Source organism: Salmo trutta, chromosome 6, assembly GCF_901001165.1.
Source record: "Salmo trutta chromosome 6, fSalTru1.1, whole genome shotgun sequence".
In the NCBI taxonomy this organism is placed as follows: Eukaryota; Metazoa; Chordata; class Actinopteri; order Salmoniformes; family Salmonidae; genus Salmo; species Salmo trutta.
Window position 1 is genome coordinate 40447056 of NC_042962.1, and position 12273 is coordinate 40459328.

The 12273-nt window shown below is 40.3% G+C and overlaps 1 long non-coding RNA gene across 3 annotated transcripts; it reads left to right on the top strand.

Moving 5' to 3' along the window:
- The first annotated feature begins 3666 nt into the window (after positions 1 to 3666).
- LOC115195216 (uncharacterized) lies at positions 3667 to 8229 on the top strand. Of its 3 annotated transcripts, none has more exons than XR_003878615.1 (4): positions 3667 to 3814; positions 4636 to 4947; positions 7779 to 7853; positions 7937 to 8229. It is a non-coding gene; the product is annotated as an uncharacterized LOC115195216 (long non-coding RNA). The 3 variants fall into 3 exon arrangements; XR_003878617.1 differs by having other exon boundaries at positions 4636 to 4658; XR_003878616.1 differs by lacking the exon at positions 4636 to 4947.
- The last annotated feature ends 4044 nt before the right edge of the window (positions 8230 to 12273 follow it).

Consider the following 12273-nt stretch of genomic DNA (forward strand, 5'->3'; position numbering starts at 1 on the left):
GTTCCCTCAACACTTCAGATATCGTTACATGTGAAGTGTTGGTCCCATGTTTCATGAGCTGAAATAAAAGATATGCACAAAAGTCTTATTTCTCTAAAATGTTGTGAACAAATTTGTTTACATCCCTATTTGTGAGCATTTCTCCTTTGCCAAGATAATCCATCCACCTGACAGGTGTGGCATATCAAGAAGCTGATTAAACAGCATGACATTACACAGGTGCACCTTGTGCTGGGGACAATAAAAGACCACTCTATTATGCTCAGTTTTGTCACACAACACAATGCCACAGATGTCTCAAGTTTTGAGGGAGCGTGCAATTGGCATGCTGACTGCATAAATGTCCACCAGAGCTGTTGCCAAATAATGTTATGTTAATTTCTTCACCATAACCATAATTTGGCAGTATGTCCAACTGGCCTACAACTGCGACAGCCCTTTTGTGGGGTAAAACTAATTCTGATTGGCTTGGCTTGGCTCCCCAGTGGGTGGGCCTATGTCCTCCCAGGCCCACCCATGGCTGTGCCCCTGGCCAGTCATGTGAAATCCATAGATTAGGGCCTCATGTATTTATTTCAATTGACTTATATGAACTGTACCTCAGTAAAACCGTTGAAATTGTTACATGTTGCATTTATATTTTTGTTCAGTATACCAGGGGCGGCAGGTAGCCTAGTGGTTAGAGCGTTGGACTAGCAACCGAAAGGTTCCAAGATCAAACCCCCGAGCTGACAAGGTAAAAATCAGTCATTCTACTCCTGAACAAGGCAGTTAACCCACTGTTCCTAGGCCATCATTGAAAATAAGAATTTGTTCTTAACTGACTTGCCTAGTTAAATAAAGGTAAAAACAAATATCCTTTTGACTGGAATTGGTGTATAGCGTCATGGTCGTGCGTAAAAGAGAGCAGATAAACGTAAGGATTTATCCTAGAACAGAAGCGAGAAGAACCCTCTTCTTCATACCATCACCCTCTTCAACGTGCACCCTTCAAAACAGTGAAGTGAGTGAGTGAGTGAGGGAAAGGGAGAGATAGAGAAAGATGGCTTAAGCGGAATCTGCATTTTATATTTATCACCCCTTTGGCAGCGTAGCTCTTACTAGCATAAAGGGTTTCCGTGTCTTCCACGCACGAGGCCAGGTGAGTGTGTGTGTGTGTCTGTGCGTGCATGTGTGTGTGTGTGTGCGCGCGCATGCATGCACGCGTGTGTGCGTGAGGTAATAACATGAGCCAGCATAGGACTCACTGGAGAGTGAACAGCTGCAGCTAGTTAAAGTCAGTCTGGCATTATACTGCAGATAGGAGAGAGGAGGAGAAAAAGAGGAGGATAAAGAGAGAGAGATGTGGGGGGGCTATCATGAATAGAACATGTGGCCTACATTCACCAGAAGACCAATAAAAACAGTAATAGAGTTGTTTTGCTCCTAATCGCCCCCAAGTGGTTCTCAGGCTATCACTATCAAAGGTGGAAGAGTGAGTAAGCTGACACTCTGTGTATCTTTTGGGAGTTATGGGAGTTAGTAGCAAACCAGTGGGAGTGTGTAGAACAAACAGCAGATTTTTCCTGTGTTATCACCTTACACCTCCACTCCTCCTTTAGGGCCCGATCACAATTCTCTGCAGTGTCACACACACACTCTAGAGAATACAGACCCAGAAACTGATACAAGGACCTAGATGTTAAAGGAACTACAAGGTATAACGGTGCATGTTATGAACAATTACTCACTGCTAATTCATGTGGACACACAGGAAAATGGGTAGGGCAGGTAGACACTCAATTCAAACAATTGTCCCACTTTACAGTAAGAAAAAAACATAAATAAAGCAGTCCTAAAGTGGAATTTCTTATGTGTGTCTGAGAAAAGGTTTCCAATTGGGGGGGATGAGGGGATCTTTGCATGGAGGGACTAGCCCAAGTGTGTGTGTGTGTGTGTCTGTGTGTGTGTGTGTGTGTGCATGTAGCTGAAGCTGGGTGGATCCTTGTGAAAATGTTTTGGACCTGAGGTATACAGTATACTGTAGCTATAGCCTTCTCGGGTCAGGGGTTCACAGTGCCCTTTGTCTAACCTCATAATTCAATCCACCACCACCTCAGGATTGTCCCAGACACACCCACGTACACCACCAGGGCTCAGCGCCACACCACACCCACACACAGCACTGGGTGATGGGGGATAGCCACAACTGGGCTTGGTCTCCACTGGGAATGAAAGGTCTGCTCTTTGCTCTGGTGGAGTGTGTGTTGTTCGTAACACAGCAGGTCAGACCATCCTGTTCTGTTCTTTCTACCCTCCCCTGTTCTCCTGCGGTCGTGGAATTATTCAGTCAATAATAATTCTCAAATACCGGAGCATGTGCGTTCAAATAGACTTTTATTAACAATATAACAAAATCCGAGCTGATTCATGAAGCATCTCCCTTCCAGTCTTGGCACACACATTTTATACATTATTCCTCCTTACGTCACACTAATAGTCACTCCTCTTAATGACTCATCCCCTCTGGCATTTAGCCACCGTTATCTTATTGCCTTGCACTAAGTTTAGTTTGATTTCATATTAGGGCATGGAATCCGTAGAGCCACAGAAATAGTTCAAAAATAGACTTTTACTCGCCTTAAGCCAGGTTCATGCATGTAGGACCATAGTAACAGTCCTTGGCACTCCACAGAAATCACCATATATGTCATCCTGCTAACTCCTCTGAAAGGGACACCCATGTTATGGAAAAGACCCAAGAGGTGTAACCATAGCAATAGTACATAGTTGGCCATAACACAGTTACAGGAATAGCCAGTTGTGTCCAACCCTAAACAGGTGCATGTCTAATGGTGTCTAATGACCCAGAGCACATATAGAGTGCACTAGTTTGCTGGCTCCTTCTGAAATAAATAATTGCCACATGTACTAGAAAATTGTCAATACTCCCTCTTCTCCTCCTCTCTATTCTCCCCTCTTCTTCTCCCCCTTGCAAAGCACAGCTCCAAAGTAATTTGTCATATACTTCATAAACACAATACACAGGTAATAAAATTTAAAAATCCCCCCCCTTCCTCGCTTTCACTATCTTTCTAATTCTCTCTCCTTCTCTGACTCATTTATTTTTTCCATCTGAAATCCCAGCCTCACAATGATTGCAATGATCACTAGTGTTGATCACTAGTGTTGTTTCTCATCCCCTCTGCTACCAACTGTAGGTGACAAGCCTAAATGTAGGGTGTCCAATCAAAAATGCATAATTTGTCCAGTGGGTTAAACAATCATCTAAGAAAACCAATAGTCCAAACGTCATATCTTAATCCGTTGAAAGGTTATTGGAGTTTTTACCCTTGTAGGATGTCCAGAATTAGGGTGAATAAATCAATGGAGGCCAGAGAAAAAAAGTTATCCAAAATCGGGAAAATTGCATCGCATCAGCTAGGTTGTATTCTGTGCAAGAATAAAAGAGCATCTGCCCTTAAAAACCAACTAATCCATTTGAAAATGGCTTATGTGGCATTGATATTAGTCAGAAACAGTGTAATTTAGGTCATGAAGTCAGTCTTGTCTAAAATGAAGTTTGGAACCTCAGCACGTCACAACGAGTAAATCAAGGTTGGGTTTGGATTACATTTATGTCAAGGAAGTCATGCCCCCTTTTGCCAAGCTCCACGTGCAAATCGACCCCGCCCACTTTGCTTCAATTCTTTGAATGGGGCGCCGTTGTTTCATTGTTCCTAATGCATTCAAAGGACGTTTGAAACTGAAAAGCCCTACCGAAGGACTCTATCATGTGGAATAGGTGGTTGGAGTTCATTGGTCCCCAATGGTGGTGAGTATACCGCTAGCTATATCTGGTTATGTATATTTTGATAATCATCAGGCAGTTAGGGCAGTTATACAATTTTAAAAACATTACAATACATTCACAACAGATTTCACAACACATTACGTGTGTGCCCTCAGGCCACTACTCTACCACTATATATCACCAATACAAAATCCATGTGTACGTGTGTGTATAGAGCGTACGTTATCATGTGTGTGTGTATGCATGTGTTTGTGTCTCTTCACAGTGTATTTTTATCTGCTTTTTTAAATCTGATTCTACTGCTTGCATCAGTTACTTGATGTGGAATAGAGTTTCATGTAGTCATGGCTCTATGTAGCCTCCCGTAGTCTGTTCTGGACTTGGGGACTATGAATAGACCTCTGGTGGCTTGTCTTGTGGGGTATGCATGGGTGTCTGAGCTGTGTGCCAGTAATTCAGAAAGCTTGGTGCACTCTACATGTCCAGACCTCTCACAAATACAAGTAGTGATGAAGTCAATCTCTCCTTCACTTTGAGCCAGGAGAGATTGACATCCATATGATTAATGTTAGCTCTTTGTGTACATCCAAGGGCCAGCTGTGCAGCCCTGTTCTGAGCCAATTGCAATTTTCTGACCACACAACTGAACAGTAGTCCAGGGCACTGTTTCAGAAAGTGGGTTTAGTGAAAACTCAGAGTTAGTTGACTGAGTTGAAGGAAACTCTGGGTTTTCGGTTTCACAAAGCTAGTTCAGTTTAACTGTGAGTCAGTTACTATGGTAACATACTCCTGCTCTCTGGCAGGTTTTCTTCAACTAACCCTGAGTTTCTCCTCCTCTTTAGCTGAAGCCTGCAGACTGAAGGAGGTATCAGACATGGCGTGTTCTTTTCTTGAAGAGAAAACAATATTGAACAATATTCTCAGCCCTCATATCGTTTATATGACACATCATGGACATGATCTCAGTTTGGGAACAAATTCTTTGTGTTGCCGACGGGAGTTTTCTATATAACATATAACATTGGTGACGCCAAGGCAACCGTCTGTCGGGCTGTCAGAAATGTCTCTTGCACTGAAACGTTTACTGTACACTTTTCTGGTGTTCACAAGTCACAGACCCACAATACTCAAAGAAGAATTACACAGAATTGCAGGTATCAGTCTAAGCAATAATTCATTTATTTAGTATGAAGCTTTGAGACTTGAAGCACTAATCAGTTAATTTACATATTTTAGGGTTTCCAGGTGTGATTGGCTGCATAGATGGCACTCATATTCCTATCACAGCTCCTTCAGTAAATTAAGGAGATTATGTGAATAGGAAGTCTTTTCTCAGCATTAATATGCAGATAGGCCTAAATAGTAGCCTTTAGCATTCTAAATGAAAGATGCTTCACAATACAGCTACTGCAGCTAATTACTGTTCTGCACTGTGAAGATCATGTGATGCAGCCCACATCATCAGCAACGTGGAAGCAAAGTGGCCTGGGTCTGTGCATGACTCGCAAATCTTTTGTGAGTGGACACTGAGTGCTAGATTTGCCCATGGTGAGTTTATATATACTACTGTTCAAAAGTTTGGAGTCACTTAGAAATGTCCTTGTTTTTGAAAGAACAGCAAAAAAAATTGTCCATTAAAATAACATCAAATTGATCAGAAATACAGTGTAGACATTGTTAAATGTTGTAAATGACTATTGTAGCTGGAAACGGCAGCTTTTTTATGGAATATCTACATAGGCGTACAGAGGTCCATTATCCTCTTACATCTAGACGTTCCGCTAGCGGAACACCACTCCAATATCCAATGATTGGGCGTGGCGCGAAATACAAACTCCTCGAAAATCCGAAAACTTCCATTTTTCAAACATGTGACTGACTATTTTACACCATTTTAAAGACAAGACTCTCCTTTATCTAACCACACTGTCCGATTTCAAAAAGGCTTTACAACGAAAGCAAAACATTAGATTATGTCAGCAGAGTACCCAGCCAGAAATAATCAGACACCCATTTTTCAAGCTAGCATATAATGTCACAAAAACCAAAACCACAGCTAAATGCAGCACTAACCTTTGATGATCTTCATCAGATGACACTCCTAGGACATTTTGTTATACAATACATGCATGTTTTGTTCAATCAAGTACATATTTATATCAAAAACCAGCTTTTTACATTAGCCTCTGACGTTCAGAACTAGCATTCCCACCAAACACTTCCGGTGAATTTACTAAATTACTCACGATAAACGTTCACAAAAAACATAACAATTATTTTAAGAATTATAGATACAGAACTCCTTTATGCAATCGCGGTGTCCGATTTTAAAATAGCTTTTCGGTGAAAGCACATTTTGCAATATTCTGAGTAGATAGCTCGCCATCACGGGCTAGCTATTTTGACACCCACCAAGTTTGGTACTCACCAAACTCAGATTTACTATAAGAAAAATTGGATTACCTTTGCTGTTCTTCGTCAGAATGCACTCCCAGGACTTCTACTTCAACAACAAATGTTGGTTTGGTTCCATAGTTATATCCAAATAGCGGCGTTTTGTTCGTGCGTTCAAGACACTATCCGAAGGGTAACGAAGGGTGACGCGCGGACGCGTATCGTGACAAAAAATGTCAAAATATTCCATTACCGTACTTCGAAGCATGTCAAACGCTGTTTAAAATAAATTTTTACGCAATTTTTCTCGTAAAATAGCGATAATATTCCGACCGGGAGTCGCTGTTTTCGTTCAAAGACTGAAAAAGTAAAATGGACTCTTCACGTGCACGTGCGCACCCGTCTCATTGTTCTCAGATTGACCACTTACCAAATGCGCTACTGTTTTTCAGCCTGGGACAGCAGAGTCATCATTCAACGTTCTGGCGCCTTCTGAGAGCCTATGGGAGCCTTAGAAAGTGTCACGTTACAGCAGAGATCCTTTGTTTTGGATAGAGATGACAAAGAAGGCCAAGAAATGGTCAGACAGGGTACTTCCTGTACAGAATCTTCTCAGGTTTTGGCCTGCCATTTGAGTTCTGTTATACTCACAGACACCATTCAAACAGTTTTAGAAACTTTGGAGTGTTTTCTATCCAAAGCTACTAATTATATGCATATTCTAGATTAAATTGGGTACGATTTTTATCTGGCTGTGAAAATACTGCCCCCTATCCATAACAAGTTATCAGCAACCATCACTCCTGTGTTCCAATGGCACGTTGTGTTAGCTAATCCAAGTTTATAATTTTAAAAGGCTAATTGATCATTAGAAAACCCTTTTGCAGTTATGTTAGCGCAGCTGAAAACTATTGTTCTGATTAAAGAAGCAATAAAACTGACATTTAAAAATACATCTTTAAAACAAGGACATTTCTAAGTGACACCAAACTTTTGAACGGTAGTGTATATAGCTATATCCTATAATAATCAATATTTTGTTTCCTCCTATTGCAACTGAACATTTAAACTGTATCCTCGTATTATCATAGGACAGTTCGATAGTTACCTGCTCGGTGACAGAGGGTACACCTGCCAGTCCTATTTGCTGATCCCTTACCCAGATCCTGAGGTAGAGATGACCATTGGGATGCTCAAGGCCAGGTTCCAGTGCCTTCGTAGGCTTAGGGTCACCCCAGAAAGGACATGTGACATTATTGTGGCATGTGTGATTCTCCACAACATTTCCACAATTAGAGGAGAACAATGTCCTACTCAACCAGTGCACAATCCTGATAACGATCCTGACCAACCGCTGACGCACGAGATGGAAGAGCAGTCAGAGACACAACATTTCTGATTGACCCATCACCTCCCCAGTGTCAAATAAAGGCAATATGCCTTTCTTTTTATGAAGTCTTCTTTATTTCCTGCAAGTACAAATGCAGTACAGTAGTTAATATTTTTTATGTTGTTCAAACAAGTAAAATCATGTTATTTCTTGAGCTATGTTTATAATTGAGGGATGATGACTATCTTGTTTTTCTGTTAGACAAAGTGCACAGTTGGGTGCCAGACTGATCCCCTGGTTATGAAAGGATGCCGGGACCTACCAGAAGGAGCAAAGGTGAGTATCATAACATGTCCAGCAATGTGATTGCAATGGTTTAGTGACCTCAAAAAATAATTTAATTCACTGCTTATTTTCAGGTGCTTATGGGAGAGGTGTTGCTGTATATAAGAGCCATATCCCTCAATCTCATGTCAAGTGTTATTGAAGTGTTGTGGTTGCAGGTACACCTGCCTCATCTTAATCCTATTATTTTGCTAACAGTCAGTATATAAATAATGTGTGTGAAATGCTTGATACAGTACAAAAAAATGTATGAAATGAAATGTATGCATTCACTACTGTAAGTCGCTCTGGATAAGAGCGTCTGCTAAATGACTAAAATGTAAATGTAAATACTGTATTTGATGTAAATAAAAAAGTCTACTTTCTTGGTGACCAGAATATTGACTGGTTTTCATCAAGCGGTTTTCTCAAGAGGAAGCTTCTCACTGTAACCAGTGCCTGTCATCTGGTTCAGGTTATTAATCAATCTACCAGGGTGTTTACAAACACAACATGAACAAGATCATCCACATGTATTGATCACATTTTTAGTAATAATGTAGAACATTGTTCTAAAGCTGTATCCGTACCTATTGCATCAAGTGATCACAATATAGTGGCTATATCCAGGAAAGTTCTGGAAGCTGGGCCTAAAATTGAATATAAATATAATCAAATCAAATCAAACTTTATTTGACAAATGCGCAAAATACAACAAGTGTAGACCTTACCGTCAAATGCTTACTTACAAGCCCTTAACCAACAGTGCAGTTCAAGAAGAGTTAAGAAAAGACTTACCAAATCAACTGAAGTAAAAAATGATAAAAAGTAACACAATAACATAACAATAATGAGGCTATATACAGGGGGTACCGGAACCGAGTCATTGTGCGGGGGAACAGGTTAGAGGTAATTTGTACATGTAGGTAGGGGTGAAGTGACTATGCATAGATAATAAACAGCGAGTAGCAGTAGTGTACAAAACAAATGGAGGGGGGCTGTCAATGTAATAGTCCAGTGGCCATTTGATTGATTAATTGTTCAGCAGTCTTATGGCTTGGGGGTAGAAACTGTTAAGGAGCCTTTTGGTCCTAGACTTGGCGCTCCGGTATCGCTTGCCGTGCGGTAGCAGAGAAAACAGTCTATGACTTGGGTGACTGGAGTCTCTGACAATTTATGGGCTTTCCTCTGACACCGCCTATTATATAGGTCCTGGATAGCAGGAAGCTTGGCCCCAGTGATGTACTGGGCCATATGCGCTTGCCTCTGTAGTACGATTTCCAACTCTGACTCCCTGTACCAAAACTCAAAATTCTTCCTCGTTTGGGAAGATACAAGCCTGACACCTTGAACAAAGACAGTTGACATCTAGTGGAAGCCATAGGAATTGCAATCTGGGAGCTGGAATTGCATAGGACCCATTGCATTCAATTGAAAGAGGATGGGAACTCAACAACAAAACAATTTGATGTTATCCTACCATATCAATTGTGTTATAGTCCCATACATTATTTTAACATTTCTACAAACGTCAAAGTATTTTCTATCCATAGGTACCAATTATATGCATATCCTGGCTTCTGGGCCTGAGTAACAAGCAGTTTACTTTGGGAACGTCAGTCAGACAGGAAGTGGAGAAAAATAGACCCTAGCATGATAAAGGAAAAAAAAAGCTTCTTCCAGTGTGTACTGAGTAATCCCAGTTCTGATGTCCAGAAGTTATTTCCGGTCATAACAGACGGTAGCACCAACATTATATGCAAAATAAGTAAAAAAAAAGAAGTTACAAACAAGGCAAAAAAACGAACAAAATAGCACCATTGGTTACGGCCATGTAAAACGTCAGCCATTCTCTTCGGTGCCATAAAAAATATCATAAAAAAGATTTTGCTCTGACTCTTATGTGGATGTTGTTACAATATTTGTTGGAACTGATGTGATTAATAAGGAGCATCCAGACACTGCACTTGACAAATTGATGAGTATGCTTCTTCCAATTATTGATAAACATGCACCTGTAGACAAACTGACTATTAGAACTGTTAATGGTTGATGAGGAATTTAAATACTGTATGGTTGAAAGAGATCTGACTGGCTGACTTACTGCGAATTGAGAAATTGTGTGACTAAATGCAACAAAAAGAAGAAGAAACGGTATTATGAAGCCAAGATCAATAATATAACTTCAGAGTACTTTAAATTAAATGATGGGCAGAAAGACAAATTCAACTCCATCATTCGTCAAATCAGATGGCTTATTCATCACAAAACCATTTGATGTTGCCAATTATTTTAATGATTACTTCATTGGCAAAGTGGGCAAACTTAGGCAGGAAATGCCCAAAACTAACAGTGCGTCATCGTATTCATGCATAAAAAAAATGAATTAAAGAGAGAATGAAAAGCATTGTTAGAATTTAGTAAAGTTAGTGTGGGAGAGGTGGAACAATTATTGTTATCAATCAATAATGACAAACCACCTGGCATTGACAACTTAGATGGAAAGCTACTGAGGATGGTAGCTGACTCTATAGCCACTCCAAGCTGTCATATCTTTAATCTGAGCCTAGAGGAAAGTGTTTTCCTCAGGCCTGGAGGGAAGCCAAATTCATTCCACTACCCATGACTACTGGTTATAACAGCCAGCCTATCAGCTTGCTGCTTTAGGGAAAAATGTTTGACCATATACAATGCCATTTTTCTGTAAACAAATGAAATGTATAATAAGAAGATTGTGGGAGATGTATTATTAGATTTCAGTACAGCCTTTGATATTATTGACCATAACATGTTGTTGTATGTGTTATGGCTTTTCAACCTCTGCCATATTGTGGATTCAGAGGAGCTATCTATCTAATAGAACTCAGAGGGTTTTCTTTAATGGAAGCTTCACTAATGTCAAACATATAAAGTGTGGTGTACCGCGGGGAAGCTCTCTAGGCCCTCTACTCTTTTATATTTTTACCAATGACTTGCCACTGGTATTAAACAAAGCATGTGTGTCCATGTATGCTGATGAGTCAACCATATACTCATCAGCAACCACAGCTAATGATGTGACTGAAGCCCTTAACAAATAGTCGCAGTCAGTTTTGGAATGGGTGGCCAGTAATAAACTGGTCCTGAACATCTCTAAAACTAAGAGCATTGTATTTGGTACAAATCCTTCCCTAAGTTCTAGACCTCAGCTGAATCTGGTAATGAATGGATTTTTTGACACCACACCCCACAAATCAAGTCCTACAGGCTCTGGTTTTATCTTATCTTCATTATTGTCCAATCATATGGTCAAGCGCTGCAAAGAAGGACCTAGTTAAACTGCAGTTGGCTCTGAACAAAGCAGCACGTTTTGATTTACATTGTAATCAGAGGTTTAATATCAATACTATGCATGTCAGTCTCTCTTGGCTAAGAGTTGAGGAAATGCTGACTGCATCACTTCTTGTTTTTATAAGAAATACTAATGTGTTGGAAATTCCTAATTGTTTACATAGTCAACTTACACACAGCACTGACACATACTCTTACCCCACCAGACATTCCAACAGGTGTCTTTTTACAGTCCAGAACAAATTCAAGGAAACATAGAGTATTATACAGAGCCATGATTTCAAGGAACTCCCTTCCATCTCATATAGCACAAGTAACCAGCAAACCTGGTTTAAAAAAACGAATAAAACACCTTACGGCTCAATGCCTCTCCCAAAATTGACCTACTTGTTGTGTGTATGTACTGACATGTATGTGTGACTGATAGATGCACACACATGCACACTACATGTTCATGTTTTTTAAATTGTAAAGTCTTTTGTCTGTAAAGTATTTTTCGTTATGTGTCAGAACCCAGTAAGACTAGCTGTCACCATTGGTGTCGGCTAATGGGGATCCTAATAAAATCAACAAATAAACCAAGCGTCATGCTGCTGCTCAACAGTATAGCTTCCTTCCACACGAGCTCATCCTGGAGTCGATTTCGGATCCTCTGTCTTGGAAACAATTGTGACCTTCTTCTTGATATACCTTAGCCAGCTGCGCCACCGAAAAGCTAGCAATTCAATGCTGCATGTGGGGATATTTCAACCTGAGTGAATTTAAGCAACTCAAATCAGTTGCACATGCATGATCCATTTGAGGCCCGTATTCAAGATCACTAGTAGGCTACTGTTTCGGGACACAAATTCTAAGAAGGATCTGCTTGGAGTAAAAATCTCAATCATTGCAAAGGTCCTCTGTTGGCAGTTGGCACATTTTACGCAACAACATAATATAAAGTGTTACAGTGTGATCAAAGTCAAACTGCTAAATTAAAGGATACCAGAGAACGGAAAAGGAAATTGCAAGGTCATTATAGGATTTTCAGATATAGCTAAAGACACAGGAATTAGAAGTGAAGGAATTTAAATAGTTATTCTAATCATGAGTCATTGTTGGA